The sequence below is a fragment of the Marmota flaviventris genome, chromosome 5, assembly GCF_047511675.1.
Source record: "Marmota flaviventris isolate mMarFla1 chromosome 5, mMarFla1.hap1, whole genome shotgun sequence".
In the NCBI taxonomy this organism is placed as follows: domain Eukaryota; kingdom Metazoa; phylum Chordata; class Mammalia; order Rodentia; family Sciuridae; genus Marmota; species Marmota flaviventris.
In genome coordinates this window covers 30654563-30673894 of record NC_092502.1, presented here as the reverse complement: position 1 = coordinate 30673894, position 19332 = coordinate 30654563, and the positions used below count along the sequence as shown (strand labels likewise).

Genomic DNA, 19332 nt, shown 5'->3' with positions numbered 1-19332 from the left:
ATTATGTTTCTCAGGCTGGCTTCAAACCTCTGGGCTTAAGTGATTCTCCTACCTCAGCTTCCTGAGTAGCTGGGCCCATAGCCCCATGCCATTGTGTGACCTTCTGAATAATATTTTGCTTGCATGCATAGACCATAATTAGTTTATGCATTCATCTATTGATGGACACTTGAGTGGCTTCCAGCTTTTGGCTCTTGTGAATAATGCTGCTATGAATATGTACAAAAATCGATTTGAGGGGCTGGGGATGTGGCTCAAGCGGTAGCCACTTGCCTGGCATGTATGCGGCCCAGGTTCGATCCTCAGCACCACATACAAACAAAGATGTTGTGTCCGCTGAAAACTAAAAAATAAATATTAAAAATTCTCTCTCTCTCTCTCTCTCTCTCTCTCAAAAAGAAAATCGATTTGAGTTTTTACTTTCAATTCTTTTGGCATATGCCTAAGGGTGGATAAGTTCCCAACTTTAAACATAATTAGAAAGGACCTCATTACCTGTAGGACACTGCCCAATGAATAAGCTCCCTCTGTTCATCTCCTACCCATCCCTCCTTGGTTCCAGCCTAGTTTGCCTGAACAGCATTCTTATCTTCACTCTGAGATACAGTTGTCCCTTGCCATCTGTGGGATTGATTCTAGGACCCCCCTCAGAGACCAAAATCTAAGAATGCTCAAATCCTTTATGTAAAATGGCCTAGTATTTGCATATAACCTACACATACCCTCCTGTATATGTTAGATAATCTCTGTACTAGTTATAATACCTAATACAATGTAAGTGCTATGTGAATGGATGTTACACTGCATTGTCTTTGTGAAAAATGCCAAGAAAAAAGTCTGTACATGTTTCATATGGATGCAATTTTTTCTCTAAATATTTTCAATCTGTGGTTGGTTGAACCTGCACATTAGGACCCTGCAGATATGAACAGCCAACTGTGTTGTTTTTATAAGCCCTACCACATTGTACAAAGGACTATAATACATATGTGTTCAACCCAAATTCTGAAAGTGTATCAGTTCCAGGAATAAGTGTGAGATGAAAAGGAGGAGACGGGCATCTCACCCGTGGCCCTAGGGAAAGTCCCCAGCCACGCACCGTTGGGTGAGCCCAGTGCAAGGCAGGCAGCTGAGACCTGGCCTTATATCTGGCAGTATTACTGACAGAGCCTAGGGTAGTTCTGCCATCTGCTCCTTGCTTCAGAAAGCCCCTGCCCTGTCAGCAGAACCATCAAGCTGACCATCTCCCAGGCAAGATGCTTGCAGCTGGTGATAACCAGAATCAGTCTTGGGAAGGAGATGGGGCGCTCCTCCCTGAGAGTCCTAATGGCCATGCAGGGATGGGCTGCAGAAACATCTCCAGTGATTCATCTAAGCAGCCCACTGTGCAGAGGCCTAAAGGGAAATTTCATCACGCTAACATGGTTTTATTTTTATTTTTCTTAGGCATCTCTTCTCACTCGTCTTTTATTCTAATCATCATAATATGGTCCGTTCATTTTTAAACGTTTCCACCCCATTTATCTAACAGTGCAAGTGATCACTACAGCCAACTAAATCAGTCCATTTAAATTCCAAGTACTTCATTCTCTCCACATCCAGGGCATGCAGACATCTGCCAGACAAACACAGAGCAGCTGTAGATCAAACTCATAAGTTAATGGAAAGTCCTGGTTGATCAACATCTGGTTCAGCCCTTCCGCAAGGGTCCTCCTTAGGCCTGTAGCTTGCTTTGAGATGACCATCTAGGGTTTGCACCTTCCTCCTCTGGTGAAGTTACCATGAGGTCTTCATTTCATCTGGCTTCACATTCCCTGACCCTGTGTCCTATTAGCCAGGAGCTAGTATCTTCAAGCAAACACAGTACCCATCAACTGAGCAGCCTGGGCTCCTATGATTACAGACTTCTGCAAGCCCAGCCCACAAATTAGAACTGTCTTCCTTGCTCTAAGGACTGCCTAGAATGGTCCAGAACTCTGTGAAGCAGGTATTGTGCCAAGGTTGTAAAGATGTCCAATTCCCCACCCAAAGCTGAAGTCCACCTTCAATCCAGAAGCCACGGCAAGCAGCCAATATTGAGCAGCAGATCAGGATACAAAGATGCAGAAGGTACAAATCTGAGCTCCTTAACAGGCCAAAGGGAGAGATAGAAAACAGACAGAATGTGAGACAGAAAGGTGGATGGAAACCAGAATGTGAATCAAAGATAAGGCCATTGGGGGAAATGCCTGGCTTTTGGTACCCAAGCATCTTGCTTGACTGGAAACCCAGAAATAAATCCAGGGTTCCTGGAGAGCTGCTTGCCCAGAAGCATCTGGACTCTCACAGAAAACAGTGGCTTTCTACATTTGGATTTGGATGCCGCCTGTCCCACAGAGCCAGCCCTCTGGGGCCCCGCTCTGAAAGTCATACTGGGGAAAGCCTGTCTGAAGTCTGCAGTGATTGCTGGGAGCCTTCAGAAGCCCCCAAATCCAGCCGTCACCTATTCAACACCGTGGGCCTTGGTGGCCAGGGAGAGATTGTGGTCCTAGGTCTGGCTGATTTCTAAAGGCAGCAAATGGCTTGCCTTCAAACATGCCTTTTGAATGCAACCCAACCAATCCAAATCCCATGTCCCAACCAATAAGTTTATCTAACTCTAACACTCCAAATCAATAGTTCTCCTGCCCTAAATCACTACAAAGACAGGCACCAAACAACGAGGGACCAATCTGTAGCCCAAAACCTGCAAGAATTACTTAACTGTGCAATCCTCACCTTGCTCAGCTTGCCTTCCCTGCCCTGCCCCTTCCTTCCCAGGAAAACCACCAGGAAAGCTCTGGCCCTTGCTCTCTGCCGTGTCTTCCTCTCTTGACCCCCCTGGTGCTTCCACATGTGGCCCGGCTTTTCTTTCGAGGTGGTTTTCTCCACATCTGTCATCCTTTTTTTTCCCCCTATTGAATATTTTATTTCAAAATTCAGCCTCTGATGTCATAATTACAAAATATTTAAAAATCAACATTTCATAAGGATGCTGCCACATTAAAAAAAAAAATCACCTCTTCCTAAACTTTTGGTTTCTACAGATTTATAGATACCATGTTTGTTTTATATGGACTTTGAGAATGGAATGAATTGAAATGAATTTAAATTTCTTCCTTAGTTCATGTCTTTTTATCTTCCTACTATCTGTCTTTGGCAGCTCTTGAATAAATTCTACCTTTCTGGGATATTTGTAAGGTTCTATAATTTGTTTCTTTCTTTCTTTTTTTTTTTTTTACATGCTCCATAATCTCATTTTTCAGTTGTTCTTGATCATGTGACTTGTAATCAGGGTTCAAAACAATAATAGTCTTTACTGCATCAGGGCTGCTGACAACAGCTGACTCTGAAAGGAAGGGTGCTCCATCGAGGCACTTTCTACCTCAAGTGGCCCAATGCAGTAAACAGAGGATAATATGATGTCATCTGATCTTGCAACAAACCAGAAATAGCCATCTTTCTCCCTACACCCTCTGTCACCTGTGACATAGGAGTTGTCTTGTAGAGTTGAAGCTATTTTTGAGGAATTATCTACATAATGAGTAAAGGCAAAATGGTCAGTTAGGTAGAAGAACTTGGATTCCAATATCTCCTTGTCCAGGAGGCAGAATATTGCCGTTTTCATCTAAAATCTTAACATCAAAAGCAGGAGAAGGTTTTCCCACTGAGCCAGGCTTATTTTTTCATTCTCTTAAATTTCCACAGATTAGCACTGTTTCTGTCTGTATCCCTTCATAGATATCCAGGCTGGTCCTATTTCTCCATTGTTTTATCATTTCTGGAATGACTAGCGCCCTAGCACTCATGCACTGCTTTAAGCTTTGAATTTATAGCTGCATGTATCATTCTGTATAAGCATTTGGTATTCAGTAGGTGCTGAATAGAAAATAGTGATGGGAAACTTGGAGAGTGTTTGTAAGATGGAAATTGACCCAAAATGGGCAAATGGTGTGCAGATATGCATGTTCCTTGGATCCTTGGAGAAGCGAAACTATTCCATGCAGATTTTACCCAGCTTGTGTCTAAGGTATACCACATCATATCCGAGGGTGTCAAATCCAGGCAGAATCTTCCATTTATAGATAATCCTAAACCAAAACTGCTGTGGGTGTGTATGATCAATTTAGGAGGTCCAGTTCTTGCACTGGTAAAGTAAATTGCCATCATCTCAGGGTGTTTTGTCTTCACACAGGTGTGGCTGTCACTGGCATGTTTCATCATCTCCTTGAGGTGTTCCCAACCCTCTCTGGAGTTTAGAGACACAATTAGCTTGGAGTGGACATTTTCACATTTAGATACCATCCATTGCTGGGCCACTGTGTCTCTGGTAATAATGCACTTTGCTTTTGAAGACTGTAGTGTGTAGAGGAGGTCTTTCTGGGTCAGCTGAGTGGTTCCTGGGATAAGAACTGTCCCAGCAGGAGTTGGGATCAGGTTCATGTTCCTCCAAGTCAAAGAATGAACACCATGATTGCTGCTGAGGTGAGCAAGTGAGCAGGAATTTTATTAAAAAGGAAAGTGAGAGAAAGATTCAGAATCCTGGCACAGTGTGCTTGGGAGGGGCAAGAGTGCCCCACATCTGTCATCTTACCATACCTGATTAAAATAAAATCCTGGGTGCATTTAAAAATAATCTCAAAGACAAAGAGGGGCTGGTGGAGGGAAGAGTTCTCTGTCTCTGGAGAGAGAGAGAGAGAAAGCTGCATGCAGAAGCTATGTGAAAGGAGCTTGAGGGACATCATTTTGCATGAGGGACGTGGCTAATCCACCGTGATCTTCAGGAAGGTCAAATGAGACCCAACCATGGTAAGTCTCCAGGGACCCATCTCAGGGTGGACAAGGGAGCAAGGTGGGTCTGAAGCTTCAAACTGCAGACTCCAGGCACACTTGGGCCCTATTCCAAGAAAGTGTGATTCAGTAGGTCTTGGGTGGAGCCTGGGAATTTGTCTTCACTGCTTCTCAGATACATCTGATGCATGGCCAGATATGGGTTATACATTACAAAATGTAAGGCATTGTCAATTTTAATAATATTAACAATGGCAGCAGCAATAATAGCTACCATTCACGGAGTGCTTCAGTGCCAAGTGCTCGTTATGCATCATTCCTAATTCCCACAACACTGCCAGCTAGGGCCTGAACATGTCCCCAGCCCAAAATTCATGTGTTGGAAACTTAATCCTGAATACAATGGTATTGAGAGGTGGGACCTTTAAGTGGTGAGTAGGTGAGGAGGGCTGTGCCCCATAAATGGATTAATTCTGTTATCACAGGATTAGTTATTGCAGAAGTGGGTTCCTTATTAAAAGGACGTGGTCAGCCTGATTTTCCTCTTTGCCATGTGTGCTGGCCCTTCCAGTATGTTGTGATACGTCATGAAATGGCCTCTCCACATACTGGCACCATGCTCTTGGACTTCCTTGTCTCTAGAATCACAAGCCAAATACAACTTCTATTGCTTATCATTTACCCAGTCTGTGGTATTCTGTTGTAAAAGCAGAAAACAGATCAAGATATCCTTTAAAGGGATTATTATTTCCATTTTATAGTCAGAAAACTGAGGCTTAGGCTGGTTATGCAATGTGCCCAAGGTCACCCAGGTTGTCAATGAGAGAGGTGGGAAGTCCAGTCTGATCCCAAAGCCAGTACCATTACTCTTCTTATGTCAGTCATCTCTGATCAGTCTATGGGCTAATTAATGATACCTGGTATTCCATGAAAACTCATTGAGCAGGACTCTTAGGGCTCTTACACAGATCTCCAGCATCCCTCTGGGGTTTGTTTATGGTTGCTGAAAAACAAGCAACTTGCTGACTGTAGTGGTGCATACCTGTATTCCCAGCAACTCAGGAGGTTAAGGCAGGAGAATCATGAGTTTAAAGCCAGCCTCAGCAACTTAGTGAGACCCTGTCTCAAAATTAAAAATTGAAAAAGAGGGGGCAGGAATGTGGCTCAGTGGTTATGCACCCCCTGGGCTCAAAGCTGAGTACCCAAAACAAACAAACAAAAAACCAAGCACTTTGAGAACCTTGGGATAAAGATGCTGAACAATCATATCAGATTATTAGTTTTGCATTCAAATGAGTTCATTTTTCTTAATAAGATCTAACTATTTTTATTCCCCACAACCTCATGAAACAGTGTTCAGCACTAGTGTCTACACACAGCCCCCATCTTACCCCCTGCAAAAGGAAAGCAGAGTTCAGATAAGAGGCTTGAGGTCATTCTCAGTCAGGAAAATGAACTTACTTTGAAAAAATTCTTTAGAACAAGAGCTCTTAACCTGGCTGCAGGAAATTCTCAAAACACATGAGATTTTGCATGAATAGGCACTTCTGTCTGTGCCCTGAGCTTTAATCAGGGTCTCAAAGGAGCCCCAGAGAGCCAGAATCTTGACTCAATTTCTTTCATAATTAACTTTAAGGGTTCCCCTGCTTAGTTCTTCTTTCCTTGTTTTCAGTGAAACTAGAACTTGTTCCCCAAACAGGCATCCAGTGAAATGGAGTTCACAAATATGGTAATACAGTAGTAGGCTACATAATATAAATCTAAATGGTTCCATTCCTTTATCATATTCATAACTAAGTAATTATTTTATTGAAGTTCAACACTTCCCTCCTTCCTGAAATCTTGGCATCTTCTGAGATGTAAAAATAAAAAATTTAGGGATGGGGCTGTAGCTCAGTGGTAGATTGCTTGACAAGCAAGCATCAAACCCTGGGTTTGATCATCAGCACTGAAGAAAGTAAAATAAAGTAAAAATAAAAATTCATATTGAAATAGTCAACCTGTCCTACTTCTTTCTTAATCCTTCTAACTGCAGGGGAATGTGGCTTACTGCAGAGTAATTATATTGTGGACATTATTTTAGTAAATAAATATTAATCAAGGTTGGGGATATAGTTCAGTGGTAGAGTGTTTGTCTAGCTGGGTTCCATCCTAGTACCACGTGCACAAATTGATAAATAAGTAAATATTTATCAATTCACATATCACATTTTTAGTAAGTCCGGTTCCCAGCACTGATTTAGGTACAGGAGATTCCAGTGCAAACAAACCAATAAAGAAGCCAGTTGTTCTCAAGAAACTTGCATTTCAATGGGGGAATATAGATTATAAACCATAAATCATGAATTAGAGAATGAGAGAGAGAGAGAGAAGGTAGTAATAAACATGTATTAGTTCCCTGTGGCTGCTATAACAAAACCCCACAAATCTGGTGGCTTAAAACAGCAGAAGTTTATTTCACTATTCTAGAGGCCAAACGACTAACATTAAGGTATTGGTAGGGCTACGTTGCCTCTAAAAGCACTAAAGGAGGATTCTTGCTTACCTCTCTCTTAGCTTCTGGTGGTTGCCAGCAATCCTTGACTTGTAGACTCACCAATTTAATTTCTTCCTGAGTCATCACAGGGCATTTTCCCTGGGTCTGCCTCTGTGTCTAAATTCCCTCATCTTATGTGAACACCAATCACTGGGTTAGGATCCACCCTAATCCAGTAAGAATTTATCTTAATTGATTATATCTAGAAAGACTCAATTTCCAATAAGAACACCTTTCTATGCAGCAGGAAGTTAAGGGTTCCCATTTGTATTTTGTGGGGGACACAACATAACCCTAACAAGTAAAGAAATTTAAGTGGCTACAAGGGAGACAGAGTGACAAATGCTAGCATGACCAGCCAGTTTCCTTGGAGGAGATGCCACTGGAGCAGAAACCTAAATGAAGAGAAGGAATAAGCCATGAGGACATCTAGGTGAAGGAATTTGAGGCAGAGACATCCAATTAAGCCCTGCCTGCATGTTTAACTCTCAGAAACCACAAAATGATAAATGTTTGTTGTTTGAACCATTAGTTCTGGGATAATTTGTTGGGAGCTGTCAATAACACACAGTTACCCTGTATTGACCTTGTCTTTGTATTTGATTACTACTGATGTATAACAAATTACCTCTGATTTGGCAGCTTAAAACTTCTTTCTTTCTTTCTTTCTTTCTTTCTTTCTTTCTTTCTTTCTTTCTTTCTCTCTCTCTCTCTCTCTCTCTCTCTCTCTCTCTCTCTCTCCCTCCCTCCCTCCCTCCCTCTCTCCCTCCCTCCCTCCCTCCCTCCCTCTCTCCCATATTTATTTATTTATTTATTTATTTATTTAGTGATCCTGGGGATGGAAACCAGGGCCTTGCACACACTAGGCAAGCACTCTACTCCTGGGTTTCACCCCAGTCCCAGAAGCTTAAAACTTTAGGTCAAAACTCTGCATCTTCTGTTCAGAGTCTCACAAGGTTGTATCATGGTGGTGGCATAATGTGTTCCTTTTAGGGACTCGGGGGGGGGGGGGGGGGGGGGGCTTTTACAAGCTCACATAGCTGTTGGCAGAATTTAAGTCCTTGCGGTTGAAAGAAAGAGGCCTTCCTGTTCTTATTAGTTAATGGCCAGGAACTCCTCTTAGCTCCTGGAGGCTGTCCACAGTTCCTGGCCACTTGGCCCCCTGTAAAGGTTCTCACTCTGTAAATCTCTCTGATTTCATCTTTTTCTCATTCTAGATTCATGTTGATAGGACTCATGAGATTAGGTCAGGCACACCTGGGTAATCTCCCTTTTCAATACTGACAATCACATTTTATTATAAAAGACACACATGGACAGCCAGATGAAGAGGCACATAAGGATCTTCAGTAGAGGAACCTGTCCCCATGGAGTTGAACTCATCACCCTCCCACCTTTGCCAGGCGCCATCCTGACTTGTTTACAGACTCTAACACCCACCCTCCCTGAGGATTTAGCACTAGGTCACCCAAACCTCATCATTTTCAGTTTTTGCTGAGGTTTCATTGTATAGGCATGATTGATAAGATGACTGGCCACTGGTGACTAAATTTAATCTCCAGCGCCTCTCCATCCCCAGAAGCCAGGGGCTGAAGCAGAGAGTTCTAACCCTCATGATAAATTCTCTTTGGATAAATTTAAAGGCATCTGTTTGAGTAACATTAATTATACTGGCAAAATCCTTTTTTCGTGGACACAGTCGTGACAATACCCCATCATACATATTCTTAGAGGTTGCATCTGATTCCGCCTGGTTCGCTTTTCAGACTCGTGACTGTAACCATGGGCTGCGCATGCACGGTGCGCGCCAGTCAGCAATGCCAGGCAGGGCTGCTTTAGTGTGAATAGAGGCAGAAGTTCTTGACCCCTCTGTTCCATGCTGGTCACCACCCTGGAGATTCACGTCCCATTTCATCTTATCTTCCCTTACATGCAGGCGTTCCTAACTCCTCTGTTATATAGATGAGAAAACTAAGGCTCAAAGGACTTTGGACTTCTCCAAGCTCCCAAACGTAAAGTTGAGAGAACCAGGATTGGAGTCCAGGGTGTCAGAAAGTAAGGATTCCAGTTCCAGTGTTATTACTTTCTGCCTGTGTCACTCCACCCCCTCAGCCTCACTCTGCCCATCCTCAGGGTAGGGTGGACAGAATATTCATTCTACCTCCCTCACAGGGTTGTTGTTTGGGTTCTAGAAGCCACAGTGGCTGGAACTGCATCTTCCTAACAGCAAAGAGCCATAAAAGGCTGAGAGAGCATGGCTGTTGACATTACTTTTAAGTCTTTTTGTTTTCATTTCCTGGAAGAAATTGTTTTCTAGGCATCCTGAGGATTTAGAAAACAACCAAGCCATTAGCTCTCTAGAGGCTCACAAATCCCTGAGCAGGAGTGATAGCAACTGGGGCTTGGGGGGAAAGGCATCAATTCATCCTATAACAGAGGCAGAGTGGCAGGGTGGGCATAGGTTTTCCCTTTCTCAAACCAGGGATGCCTGTGAACAGAATCTTCTGGTTTTGCCCCTATTTATGCAGGGTACTGAGTCACTGAAGTAACCCAGCAATCCATTTTGCATAAAAACAAATGACTTGTTTAAATGAAAAGCAGACAACATTAAGTAGAATTGTCCCCCAAAGAGTGTCTTTCATGCCTCCTTATTAGGCGCCAGTAGGTCTTCTAGACAGTTTGGCCCCAAAGGAGAAGTGGCTAATTGCTACGCGTGTTGCCTAATCAGGAAGCAAAGACCTTGCAAGACATTTGAAGGTTCATCTTAGAAATGCAAACCAGCTTGAACTCTCTTCAAGTGACCACACATATGTTTACAACAGTGTCCCTCCTGCCCTCCCTCCCTCTCTTCTCAAGAAAAGTCTCAGAATGAGAAGAAAAAATGTTTTGAAGTATAGCACACAGTCATTTGTTATGCAGGCTGGAATTAGTTTGGATGTTGATTCTAATAGGTGCAGTGTGCTACTCAGATGCTTGTGAAGGTCCTTCGAGGTAGAAATGATCATGTCCATTTCACCAAGGAGAACATCAAGACTGAGGGGGAACTAAAGACCAGAGGGCAGGTGCCAGTTATTCCAAGCTTAGACTCCCAGGCTTCTCATTTCTGCTGAGGGAGGTCTCAGGGGCCTGGACAGAGCTGGGCATACAGATGGAGTTGGTGTGGGGAGGACATGAGATTCCGACCCATGAGGGAAGCAGGCTGGGGAAGAGGCCAGGGCTGGGGGTCTTGCTTGATCATGCCTGGGGCCATCCTGATAGACTCCTTTGAACCCATTCGGGCATTAGAGGTGAAAGTTCTTTCCGAGTCCTGTTTAGAAGATTGGTATGTGAGATGGGAAGATATCAGGATTTGGCCAGAAGAGCCAATGAGTTGCCAAGATGCCTGGGGAGGTCAGGAGAACTCAGTGAGGGTTTGGAACTCTAAAGAAACACCAGGACTATTCTGGATACACTAGAACTTGTAGCCCTGTTCCCCTGGATTACAAGTCTGTTGCAGAAGGACTGACCTTCAGGCTCAATACAATAGTGTTTTTCTTACACAGCCTACTTGTCATTTCTTTATTACCCAAGTGCTGTGGATTTTCTCACCTCTGGTGTCATTTGCTTGGAAAGTGCTCCTTCCTTTAGCATTCCCCATACCAGCATGGGGGACTATCTGGGTGAGCTCCCCTAAAATGTTTCCTATTTGGGTAGCAGACTATTCTAGTGCCAACCGATCCCCTTCCTTTCTGTGTGTCCCTAGAGAAATCAAAATAATGATTTCAATTAATATTTGGGAATAACACCTTTGGCCTGTTATTTTTATCAAACCCAAGTCATATACTTGGATTTGAACAGAATTAGCTGGGAAAGAAGCTGACAGGGCCCTTTGAAGGAACTCTTTGGTGCCTTCCCTTATCAGCAATGACATTGTAAAAAGGTATCCCCCACAAGGACATAGAGGTCCCAGGGTTTTGCAAGGCACAGAGAGTGCCAGAATTTCTGGGTTTGGGCATCACACTTTGGCATCAAAACAATATTGGTATTCTAAGAGGGACCACTTTCCATATAATTGGGTTTCCTTATAATCTAGGTTTCCCCAGGCCATGCCAGGCCCAGGGGACAGCCAGGAGATAAGGCACTCAGGATCTTCATCAGGATAACAATCACCACCTCAGTATGATTATGATGATGAATGACCATGTTGATGACACTGAGTCCTTAACAATAAGGTAGTGCATTTAGGAGCAGGGTTTAATGTGAAGTGGGTACTCTTATATATCCTTAGTTTATGGCTGAAGAAATGGAGGCTCATGGAGTCTGCCCAAACTTGCACAACCATTGAGGTCCAGAGCCAGGACCTGCACAGGGCTATCCTACTCCAAAGTCTGTGCTCCTGACCACAGCACTGCATGACACCTTGACTACTGCTCCTCTTCCCTCCCGGCTCCTCCCTGATGCAGCTTCACCTGTTGCCGGCCACTGGGTATATCAGCTCACCCCATGTCCCATGGTGGCAGGGGGAGGCCACTCTCCCACCATAGGTGCTTATAGCTATTATACCCCAGAAGGAATTATGGGCCCCTCAGACTAGAGGACATGGGATAGTTTTCAGGACATGACCAGAGGGTGTCTGGATAATGTTATGTTGAGATGATGTATTTGAGGGACATATGAAGAAATCTGACTTTGGACAGAAATTATATTATATCCATATTCATCTTAGGTGTGACAATGACACTACAGTTATGCAGAGGAAAAACTTGTAATCGGTGAGAGATATAGAATAAAATATTTGCAAGTGACATGTCAGGTCTCCAGATGCTACAGTTTGGGTCTGGAATGTTCTCAAAAGTCCCAGGTGTTGAAGCTTGATCTCCAGCTTGGTGCTGGGAAGTGCTGGGAATTTTAAGAGTTGGGACACAGTGGGAGGGTTTAGATCATTGAGGGCATGCCCTTGAAAGAGATCAGGGAATGTTGGTCTCTTTCTCTTTTTGCTTTCTGAGGTGCTGCCTTGCCTTAGATCCAAAAGCAACAGGGTCAACTGACTGTTGACTAAAACTTCCAAAACGGAGCCAAAATAAACCTTTTGTTTTTTAAAATTGCTTTTCCTGGGTATTTTGTTACAGAAATTAAAAGCTGATTGACAGACACACTGGGATTTGCTTTGGAATACTCTGGACAAAAAAAAAGAAAAAAGGAAAGAAAAGATGAGAGTTAGATGAAGCCACATCAGTACATTGATAATTGCTGAAACTGGAGGATGGGTTCATGGGGGATGGATATTAGCTTGATCTTCAAAGCAAGCTAAAGTAAGTAAGCCTACCTCAGACAGGCCAGGTTCCAGACTGTCCTCGGTCCCTCAGTCACCTGAGTCCTCACTGCTATTTCTCCAGAAGGCTGAGGGAATTCTTAACCAGTGAAACCATTATAAACTTCAACCAATTATTTTGTTTTGGCTTGGGGTGGGGGGGGTACCAGGGATTGTACTCAGGGGCACTCGACCACTGACCCACATCCCCAGCCCTATTTTGTATTTTATTTAGAGACAGTCTCATTGAGTTGCTTAGCGCCTTGCTTCTGCTGAGGCTGGCTTTGAACTCACCACGCTCCTGCCTCAGCCTCCCGAGCAGCTGGGATTACAGGCACGTGCCATGGTGCCTGGACAACCAGAGAATTTTTTAAAACACGTGAGAAGTCATGGATAGCTAGTAACAAACTGCTGGTTTCTGATCCCTGGCTCCTGTCACCTTCATCTGGGTCTAGTTGTCTAGACAAGGTCCCAAGGACACAGGCTCCCATGACTTTGGCCTTTAATCCATTCCTTGCAGCATTGTCCAGCTTCAGGTCTCAGACACCTGAGTCTGGGAAGGTTTAGCTACCTCATGATTCACCTTCTCTCTTGAAATCTCTTCCTTGAAACCCAAGAACAAGTTAGCTTTCAAAACAGTACATCTGTGTAGATTGGTTTCCTCCTAAAATATCACCTCCATGGCTATATGATGGGTATGTTTATCAAACTCACAGAACCAACCATAAGGAGGTACCACTTCATAAACGTTAGGATGGCTGTGATCAAAAAACAAAGTGACAAGTGATGGCCAGGATATGGAGAAGCCAGAATGTTGGTGGGAATGTATAACAATGTAGCCATTTTGGAAAACAGTATGGATGGAGCAGCCTCAGAAAGTTAACTGTGACTTTGTCATGTGACTCAGCAATTCCAATCCTTGGAATATATATACATCCCAAGCAAATGAAAGCAGGAACTTGCACATTAAAGTTCATACAACATATTCACAATAGCCAAAAGAGGTGGAAACAATCCAAATCTCCATTCACGGATGAATGGATAACAAATTATGTTCTATCCATAAAATGGAATGTTGTTCAGCCTCAAAAAGGAAGGGAATTCTGACATGTGCTACAACACAGGGGAACCTAAGACAATGTGCTGAGTGACATGCCACACACAGAAAGGACAAATCGTGTATTATTCTACTTATATGAGGTACCGCAGGAGGGTGGTGGTGATGGTTTTACAACATCGTGAGTGTATTTAATACCACCGAACTGTACACTTAAATATCATTTGGATGGTAAACTTTATGCGGTGAGTATTTTACCACAATTTTTAAAATGTACATAAAAGTTTATAGAATGGGACAGCTAAGAAGAATGAGTTTTACTGTATATAAATTATACTTCAAGGAGCTTAACTTTAAAAAGAAAACACCACCTATAGCTCTTTTGGGAAAAGTTATTTAGATAGCTCATTCTCTTCCTCTCTTTTGCTGGTGAGATGGCCTGGTGGAAGGGAGAGGGAGATACCCAGAAGAATAGGACACCAGGAGGGAGAGAGTAGGGGTGGGGTGGGGAAGTCATGAATAGACACAGGGCGTTTTACACTTCTTCCTGGCTTTCTTCTCTCCTTTTACCCAATCACACAGTTCAAGCTGGTCCATCCCAGGAATAAACTGCTATTTCTCCAGAAGGCTGAGGTCACATCCCAGGTATATGAAATATCCAGAGTAGGGTACCATTCTCTCAGAGACCCCATCTTCCTTCAGGAGCTCTCGAGAGGTCTTTGACTTGGAGGTTAATTAAAAATACAGACCCTGGAGCCAGGCTATCTGCAAGAAAATTCCAGCTCCGACATTTATCATCCTGTGACCGTGGTGAAGTCACTAAACTTCTCTTTGCTCCTGTTTCCTCATCTGTTAAATGGGGATAATAATAGTGCTTACCTCACGGGGTGTGGAAAGGATTAAATTGCACTTAATAAGCTTCTCATTTGTTTATTTGGTTAACCTTTAACTGTTGGTGCATGTATAGGTCTCTACCCTTGAAATAGAAATTCTTTCGGTCTTACTGGGGATCCCTGTCTTCTGGGCACTGCACAGGGTCAGGTACCAAATGAAAGCTCTAATCCTCATTGTGAGAGAAGATACTCTCCAGAAGCCCTTACTTCATAACTCCTGTGATCTGTGAACCCAAGAGATTCAGAAATACCTTCCCCGTGCCATAAACCATTCCTTACGGGTCCACAGTTGCAGTCCAAATTAAACCATACCTCCTAGCCTGAGAAGGGAGGGAATTTGCCAGCCTTCTAACTTTGCTCGATAAGGAACAAATACTTTCTAGAAGATTCAAGGCAATTTCTAATTAGGAAATTCAGATCAGATCAAAAAAGCCATCAGCACGTATGAATTCCTACCTACAGTGCTGCGTGCTCCTTGTCTTCATGGGCCACCCAGCCTCATAGAGTTTCCTCGGTTAGTCACTGGCCCCATCCTGTAAACCACCCTTACAATAGCATTAATGTATCTTTTCTTTTCCTTTTTTCATTCATGTATAGGTGCTAGGGATGGAACCCAGAGCCTTCTGTGTGCTAGGCAAAGGCTCTACCACTAAGCCACATCCCCGACCCAACACATCTTTACATGAGTAACTTCCAGAGCCCAGCCCTTTGGGCAGACTCTACACTTCTAGGGTTCCAAAGAGGAGAGTTCAAGAAAGAACTTTCTCATTGGCCCATCCAGACCTAGGCAGGCCAGAAGTGGCAGGTGGATCTGACATCGGTAGCCAAAGTGGCTGCATTTGAAAAATCACAGGTCTTTCCAAAGCGCAGCCGCCTGACTCTGAGAGAACATCTTCCCCTGGCTGGTAGACTGGGCACCACTGATACTCTTTGGCAGGGTCTGCTTTAGAGGAAATCAACCCCAACAGCAAAAGGCAACATATGTAATCACACCAGGCCACGAGTCACTGCCAACCCCAAACCTATTTCTTTCACAAATCCCAGAAGGAACTTTTTATTGGGTAAGAGCCCCTAGTGTGAATGTAGCTGCCAGTACTTAAGGAAGTCCAACTTAAATCCCTCTTTCCTGCTTATGGAACATGAGGGTTTATTTTGGTGATTCAGTCTGTTTCCAATCCAACTATTAGAGAAACCACAGAGGGGAAAGGGTAAAAGGTGTATGAGAGTGCAGATCAGTTCTAGTCTTGAAATACCCTAGGGTGTCTCAATTATATGCTGGGGAGGGGGGAGGCTATGAAAATCTTAAAACATTCCTCAATAAAATTAACTTTCAATTGCCTAGAAGGACACATTCGGCTTTGATTCAGTAGATATGCATGGAGGGCTGACCAAGCCAGACACCATATAGTCTTTCCTGGTAGAGGTGAAAATGTGCAATGGTTTGGATATGGTTTGAATGTGTCCCCCAGGGGTTTGTGTGTTGGAGCCTGGTCCCCAGTGTGGTGGTATTACGAGATGGTGGGACCTTTGAGCAATGGGGCTTAATGCAAAGTGATTAGGTCATTGGGTCACTGCCCTCTGAAAGGAATTTAGTTTTCTGGGACCCTGGTTAGTTCTCGAAGAAGTTTTTATAAAAAAGAAATACTGGCCCCTCTGTAGCTTCTTGTCTTAGCATGTGATCTCTCTCTTTCATATATACTCCCACCAGAGCCAGAGCCATGCTGTTTGAATGCTCAGCCAAACTGTGAGCTCACTAAACCTCTCCTCTTTTTTGTACCGGGGATTGAACCCAGGGGTGCTTAACCACTGAGCCACATCCCCAGCCATTTTTTAAAAAATATTTTATTTAGAGATGGGGTCTCACTGAGTTGCTTTGGGCCTTGCAAGTTGCTAAGTGTTGCTCTGAACACAGGATTCTCCTGCCTTAGCTTCCTGAGCTGCTGGGATTACAGGCATGCACCATTGTACCTACCTTAAACCGCTTTTCTTTATAAGTTACCCAGCCTCAGACATGTTGTTACAACAATGGAAAACAGATTAATACAGGAGGTATGCAAGGTGCTGGCTCAGCAGCAGTAAGTTACATGCCATGAAGGTGACATGTTGGGAGAATAGTGTGTCTCCACTCCAAAGAGGGCAAGGTACCAGGCCTTGGTGGCAAAATTCAGTTCACCTTCTCATCAAAGGCTTAGGGTGAGAGGCACAATCACTGCACATGGTGATTGGATGTGCCATAGTTCTTTGAAGAAGAGTGCTCTCCTCCCTGGTACATGCTTAATGCCTTTCCATGTATCCAGTACACAGAACTTCTGTGTCAGTCACTGTTTCCTATCTGAGCAGGGCTTTGGAAGATCCTTAACATCAAGCTGGACCATGAGTAACAAAGTTTTCCTCCACCTATTCACTCACATGCACCTTTGTCTCTGGGTCCCAGTAAAACTGGAGATAGTTGGTGAGGATACTGAGCCTTCAGTGATATGCCCACAATCAGTGTTCAGTTTCACAAATATGAAGTCACCAGAGATACTCCCAGTATCCTGAGAGTCTCTTCCTGGCTCTCCCATCTGTGTTCTGAAAATTTCCCAGGAACCCAGCAATCTACCTCCCAAATAGGCAGTTGTCAGTTATCAGCCGTCCCCAGACATGAGGCTATTTCTTGGGTTATAGGCTCTCTAGGCCCCATCCATTATCAGGTGTCTTAGTCTATTTTTTGCTGCTATAACAAAATGCAGGAGACTAGGTAATTTATAAAGAATAGGAGCTTGGCTCATGGTTTCGGAGGCTGGGAAATCCAAGAACATGGGGGTGGTGGGGATCTGGTGAAGGTCTTCTTGCTGCACCATAATATGGTGCAGGGTCTCACATGGTGAGACAGAGCAAATGTGGTAGCTCCAGTCTCTCTCTTCTTATAAAACCAATGCCCTCATGGGGCCCCACTGCTCATAACTTCATCTAACACTAATTACCTACCAAAGCCCCACCTCATTAACATATAGATTTTTTTTTTTTTTTGTACAGGGGATTGAACCCAGGGGCACTTAACCACTGAACCACATCTTGGCCATTCTAAAAAAAAAAGTTTTTTTTTTTTTTGAAACAGGGTCTTGCTAAGTTGCCCAGGCTGGCCTTGGAATTGCAATCTTCCCACCTCAGCCTCTCGAGTAGCTGAGATTGTGCGAGTGCACCACCACATCTGGCTGGAATTGTCAGATTATGAGGGAGAATGGGGTGAATGAAGCTGATCAAGAAAACTGGGAAGGAAAAGGAGGACGAGAGAGGTCAAGAGAGCAGCAGGCTGCCAAAAAGGCCCACTGATGTTGAGTAGAAGATGAAAGGGTCCCCGTAATGTGACAATCGTGAGGTTCCAAAAGTCACTTGTCCACTGTAACCCCTACAGCAATAGTAAGAATTATATTAAAAAAAATTTTTTTAAAGAAGTAATAATAGTGGCCAACATTTATGAATGCTTTCTATATATTCTAAGCATTTTCCCATATTTAATCTTTTAGTCCTTGTAACAACTGTGGGTGGTAGATACTACTACTTTTTGTATTTTACAGATGAGAAAGCTGAGACAGAGTGGTTAAGTACTTTGCTGAAGGTCACACAGTAGTTAAGCATACAGTGGTTCGAGGTAAAGAGACGTGAACCAGGAAGTCTAGCTCCAAAGCCTGTGTTTTTAAGCACCTGATTTCACTCTTTTGCTCAAGGGCAGTAATCAATAACTAGGAATGGATGGGAAAAGCCAGAAGGCAGAACTCACTGAATGAGTTTATCAAGGGCACCTCAGTGCTGCCATCTGTAACCTGGGAATGAAAATTCCCACTGTTCCTTTTCTCCAGCTGGGAACAGAATGTTGTTAGGACTCTCACAACTGTCTGGGGGAAATGTTTCAATATATCTGAGGTTAGATCTTAAACAGGGTAAAGCCCTGACATAATTCACTCTGCCCCCAGACTAACGAGGAAGGCAGAAGGAGGTACGTGGAGAATCCCAGTTCACAACAGTTGTGAGACAGCTGCCCACAAGAGAGGAGGACAGAGGCAGAAATGCCTTCCTGTTCTTCTGGAAGTTGCCCTCGCTTAGTCATGCCTTGTGCATGAAGTTTCAAAGTTGTAGCCAGATAAATTTGCATAAATATTTCAGATTACTCCTTCGGATATTTTAAGAAAACAAGGGAAGGAAATATAAATATAAAATACTTGTAAGCTTTAACTTAATTTACTTATAATTTGCCTCTTTCCATTAAAGAGATGTAAAGGTAGATATGCTGTTAATCTATACATACAAAGCAGAAATCATGACATATTGTATATAGCAGTGGAGGAAGCCAACCCTAAAGACTAAAAGTGTTGGTAAGATTTGGCGTCTGTTTTGAACAATGCTTCCTGGCAGTTTGGGCAAAAAGGGAAATAAGATGTATTATAATGCTCTTGCCATAAGCAGAGGAAGCTGGCCAATCCCTCTGGCAAAGACAAAGCTCTTCCTGGCACTAAATTCTGAAAGAAATTCCTCATGTAGCATCTTGAGAGAGAAAACAGTGACTAATGATTTTCTGGAACACTGGAGCCTGAGATCTAATTTTCAAGGCCCCGGGCTGCTTCGAGAGGATCCCTGTTCTATTGAAACACATAGCCCTAAGCTCCTAGAATTCCTTTTGGTTTCCTGGGTGAGGAGTTAAAAATACCATCTCAGAACTCTGCTTCTGGCATGAAGGCCGTCTGGACAGGTAGTACTCTTTGGGGCA

The 19332-nt window shown here is 43.5% G+C and overlaps 1 protein-coding gene and 2 pseudogenes across 1 annotated transcript in view; 1 reads left to right on the top strand and 2 right to left on the bottom strand.

The window, feature by feature from the left end:
* The window catches only part of Col23a1 (collagen type XXIII alpha 1 chain), a 353361-nt gene that overhangs the window by 249188 nt on the left and 84841 nt on the right, over positions 1 to 19332 (bottom strand). The gene's annotated exons all lie outside the window — the stretch shown is intronic.
* LOC114103784 (acyl-coenzyme A synthetase ACSM3, mitochondrial pseudogene) lies at positions 3068 to 4461 on the bottom strand (annotated as a pseudogene).
* LOC114103808 (eukaryotic translation initiation factor 1 pseudogene) overlaps positions 10582 to 19332 on the top strand; it is a 62188-nt pseudogene continuing 53437 nt past the window's right edge.